This window comes from Cherax quadricarinatus, chromosome 96, assembly GCF_038502225.1.
Source record: "Cherax quadricarinatus isolate ZL_2023a chromosome 96, ASM3850222v1, whole genome shotgun sequence".
Lineage (NCBI taxonomy): Eukaryota > Metazoa > Arthropoda > Malacostraca > Decapoda > Parastacidae > Cherax > Cherax quadricarinatus.
In genome coordinates this window covers 6,573,293-6,578,655 of record NC_091387.1, presented here as the reverse complement: position 1 = coordinate 6,578,655, position 5,363 = coordinate 6,573,293, and positions in this window count along the sequence as shown.

The following is a 5,363-nucleotide window of genomic DNA, read 5'->3' as shown; positions in this document are numbered from 1 at the left end:
GAGTTTACCTGGAGAGAGTTCCGGAGGTCAACGCCCCCGCGGCCCGGTCTGTGACCAGGCCTCCTGGTGGATCAGAGCCTGATCAACCAGGCTGTTGCTGCTGGCTGCACGCAAACCAACGTACGAGCCACAGCCCGGCTCATCAGGAACTGACTTTAGGTGCTTGAACAGGACAACAGGTGTAAGGAAACGTGTCGAAATGTTTCCACCCGCCGGGAATCGAACCCGGGCCCTCCGTGTGTGAAGCGGGAGCTTTAGCCACCAGACCACCGGGCCACCAGGCCACCAGGCCACCGGGCCACCAGGCCACCGGGCCACCGGGCCACCTGGCCACCAGATAGCGAGTTCCAGACCTTTGGGCCTTTTATGTGCCTAGTGTTGTTGCATAGTGAGAGTCTGACTCGAGGGATGTTGAAAAGTGCCTTATGCCTTGTATTGTGACTCAGCATTCTGTCGTAACTGTTAAGGAGTAGTTTTAGGGAAGGGTTTGTAGTGGAGTTTAATGTTCTGTGTATGTAGTAGGTACAATAATAAGAGTGTATATCTTGTATATTTAGCAAGTCGAGTCTTCTGAAAAGTAGTGTGTGTTGTCTAGCCCAGGAGCTGGTTATCACCCGGCCAGCAGCTTGTTGGATTATTAAGGGTCTAAGGTGGTTGACTGTGGTAGAGCCCCAGACACAGATACCATAGGTGAGGTAAGGATATATTAGAGAGTGGTACAAGGTAAGGAGAGTCGTTTGTGGTATATAATAGCGTATCTTCGAGAGGATTCCTACTAATTTGGAAATTTTCGGGATTTGAACTCGCGGTCAGAGAGTCTCACAACTCGAGACCGTCGTGTTAGCCACTGGGTCAGCTAGCCACAATAAGATTCCTCCAACTAGGTATATTTCTACACCATAGGAAGGTTAGCATACGCCACCACTGTGACCACAAATGCAAGTTTTTACAGACGAATCTCCAGCTAGCGTGGCCGTGACGAACTCTAGCTCAAGTCCCCTCACTGCCGTCAACATAACTCACGAAATCGTATGACACGATTGCAAACAAACCATACCACGGCCGGGATTGAACCCGCGGTCAGAGAGTCTCAAAACTCCAGACCGTCGCGTTAGCCACTGGAGTTTTGAGACTCTCTGACCGCGGGTTCAAATCCCGCCCGTGGTATGGTTTGTTTGCAATCGTGTCATTACGATTTCGTGAGTCATTTAACAGTATGTTGAGTTGAATATTCGAGGCTTACCTGGAGTTTACCTGGAGAGAGTTTCGGGGGTCAATGCCCCCGCGGCCCGGTCTGTGACCAGGCCTCCTGGTGGATCAGCGCCTCATCAACCAGGCTGAACCAGAATGAAGTAAGCTTTGTCTATGTTAAGTGTGACTTTGTTGGTCATCATCCAAACATATATCTCTAGCAGTTTATTGTTTAAAGTGTTTTCAAACACAGTTGAGTCTGAATGGGAGTAGACATCAGTGTCATCTGCGAATAGAACAGGTGTAAGGAGTTGGGATGCACTGGGGAGATCATTGATGCAGATGAGAAAGAGAAGTGGGCCTAGGACACTACCCTGGGGTACTCCTACAGCTACAGGTTAAGATAAGATAAGATTTCGTTCGGATTTTTAACCCCGGAGGGTTAGCCACCCAGGATAACCCAAGAAAGTCAGTGCGTCATCGAGGACTGTCTAACTTATTTCCATTGGGGTCCTTAATCTTGTCCCCCAGGATGCGACCCACACCAGTCGACTAACACCCAGGTACCTATTTGCTGCTAGGTGAACAGGACAACAGGTGTAAGGAAACGTGTCGAAATGTTTCCACCCGCCGGGAATCGAACCCGGGCCCTCCGTGTGTGAAGCGGGAGCTTTAGCCACCAGACCACCGGGCCACCGGTGGATAGCGGTGGATAGGTTGGATAGCGGTGTTGACTCCATTTGCATGTACATACTGGTGTCTGTCGTTAAGATAGAATTTTAGGTAGTCAAGAGAATGTCCTCTTATGCCGTAATGATTTAGTTAGAGGTGCAAGAGATTGTGGTCAACTGTGTCAAACACTTTTCTTAGGTCGATAAAGAGCCCCAGAGGATATTCATTCTTATCGAGAGCTGTGTATATTAGGTCAAGCATTTCTATAATACTGCCGTTCGTACTTATTTTGGGGGTTTAAATCCAAACTGGCAGAGGTTAATTATGTTCTTGGATGTAAGGTAGGAGTAAATTCGCTTCTATATTATTTTCTCAAATATTTTGGATAGTATGGGTCTGTAGTTGTTCAAATTCTTATTATTATTATTATTAGTAGTAGTAGTAGTATTAGTATTAGTAGTAGTAGTATTTGGGATTACACAGTGGCTGGTAAATGAGGGGATATCAATTTGATTTTAGGGACTGGCTCGTAGCTCTAGTTCCTTGGATCATACGTCCTTTACCCAAATCAGGGTACTCTCATGGAATACCTGGAGGGATGGGGGGGGGTTCGGGGATCAACGTGGTGGATCAAGACCTGATCAACCAGGCTGTTACTGCTGGTCGCACGTGAACCAACGTAGGAACCACAGCCCGGCTGGTCAGGTACTGACTTTAGGTGCCTGTCCAGCGATTTCTTGAAAACAGTCAGGGGTCTTGAAAACAGTCGGGGGCCTTGAAAACAGTCAGGGATCTTGAAGACAGCCAGGGGTAGCCAGTATTGTACCTTGTGGAACATTGGTAGCCAGTACTGTACCTTGTGGAACATTGGGAGCCAGTACTGTACCTTGTGGAACATTGGGAGCCAGTACTGTACCTTGTGGAACACTGGTAGCCAGTATTGTACCTTGTGGAACATTGGGAGCCAGTACTGTACCTTGTGGAACACTGGGAGCCAGTACTGTACCTTGTGGAACATTGGGAGCCAGTACTGTACCTTGTGGAACACTGGTAGCCAGTATTGTACCTTGTGGAACATTGGGAGCCAGTACTGTACCTTGTGGAACACTGGTAGCCAGTACTGTACCTTGTGGAACATTGGGAGCCAGTACTGTACCTTGTGGAACACTGGTAGCCAGTATTGTACCTTGTGGAACATTGGGAGCCAGTACTGTACCTTGTGGAACACTGGGAGCCAGTACTGTACCTTGTGGAACACTGGTAGCCAGTACTGTACCTTGTGGAACATTGGGAGCCAGTACTGTACCTTGTGGAACACTGGTAGCCAGTATTGTACCTTGTGGAACATTGGGAGCCAGTACTGTACCTTGTGGAACACTGGGAGCCAGTACTGTACCTTGTGGAACATTGGGAGCCAGTACTGTACCTTGTGGAACACTGGTAGCCAGTATTGTACCTTGTGGAACATTGGGAGCCAGTACTGTACCTTGTGGAACACTGGGAGCCAGTACTGTACCTTGTGGAACATTGGGAGCCAGTACTGTACCTTGTGGAACACTGGGAGCCAGTACTGTGCCTTGTGGAACATTGGTAGCCAGTACTGTACCTTGTGGAACACTGGTAGCCAGTATTGTACCTTGTGGAACATTGGGAGACAGTACTGTACCTTGTGGAACACTGGTAGCCAGTACTGTACCTTGTGGAACACTGGTAGCCAGTACTGTGCCTTGTGGAACACTGGTAGCCAGTACTGTACCTTGTGGAACACTGGTAGCCAGTACTGTACCTTGTGGAACACTGGTAGCCAGTACTGTGCCTTGTGGAACATTGGTAGCCAGTACTGTACCTTGTGGAACACTGGTAGCCAGTATTGTACCTTGTGGAACATTGGGAGCCAGTACTGTACCTTGTGGAACACTGGTAGCCAGTACTGTGCCTTGTGGAACATTGGTAGCCAGTACTGTACCTTGTGGAACACTGGTAGCCAGTATTGTACCTTGTGGAACATTGGGAGCCAGTACTGTACCTTGTGGAACACTGGTAGCCAGTACTGTACCTTGTGGAACACTGGTAGCCAGTATTGTACCTTGTGGAACATTGGTAGCCAGTACTGTACCTTGTGGAACACTGGTAGCCAGTATTGTACCTTGTGGAACATTGGGAGCCAGTACTGTACCTTGTGGAACACTGGTAGCCAGTACTGTACCTTGTGGAACACTGGTAGCCAGTACTGTACCTTGTGGAACACTGGTAGCCAGTACTGTACCTTGTAGAACACTGGTAGCCAGTACTGTACCTTGTGGAACACTGGTAGCCAGTACTGCACCTTGTGGAACACTGGTAGCCAGTACTGTACCTTGTGGAACACTGGTAGCCAGTACTGTACCTTGTAGAACACTGGTAGCCAGTACTGTACCTTGTGGAACACTGGTAGCCAGTACTGCACCTTGTGGAACACTGGTAGCCAGTACTGTGCCTTGTAGAACACTGGTAGCCAGTACTGTACCTTGTGGAACACTGGGAGCCAGTACTGTGCCTTGTGGAACACTGGTAGCCAGTACTGTGCCTTGTGGAACACTGGGAGCCAGTACTGTACCTTGTGGAACACTGGTAGCCAGTACTGTGCCTTGTAGAACACTGGTAGCCAGTACTGTACCTTGTGGAACACTGGGAGCCAGTACTGTACCTTGTAGAACACTGGTAGCCAGTACTGTACCTTGTAGAACACTGGTAGCCAGTACTGTACCTTGTGGAACACTGGTAGCCAGTACTGTACCTTGTGGAACACTGGTAGCCAGTACTGTACCTTGTGGAACACTGGTAGCCAGTACTGTACCTTGTGGAACACTGGTAGCCAGTACTGTACCTTGTGGAACACTGGTAGCCAGTACTGTACCTTGTGGAACACTGGGAGCCAGTACTGTACCTTGTGGAACACTGGTAGCCAGTACTGTACCTTGTGGAACACTGGGAGCCAGTACTGTACCTTGTGGAACACTGGTAGCCAGTACTGTACCTTGTGGAACACTGGTAGCCAGTACTGTACCTTGTGGAACAGAGCTTTTCACCGTAGCCGCCTCAGACTTTATTTACTACTCTGTTGTATTTGTCAGGAAGTTATAGATCCATCTACCAACTTTTCCTGTTATTCCTTTATCACACATTTTGTGTGCTATTACACCATGGTCACACTTGTCGAGGCTTTCACAAAGTCTCTGTATACTACATCTGTGTTTTGTTTATCCTCTAGGACATCCAGGACCTTGTCATAATAGTAATTAGTATTGTGGAAATTTGCATTTAGCTGAATGTATCATTATATACATAACAGTAAATGAACAAAGATAATTATTATTTATCAGTTAGACAAGTAGGAATTTGGGACACCTAGGTCGCAAAAAATGTTCCCCTTCTATACCTACCACTGTCATATCCACAAGTTGCTCTGGACCTATTATTAAATGAAATATACATCACCAGGAATGTTGGTAAATATATAA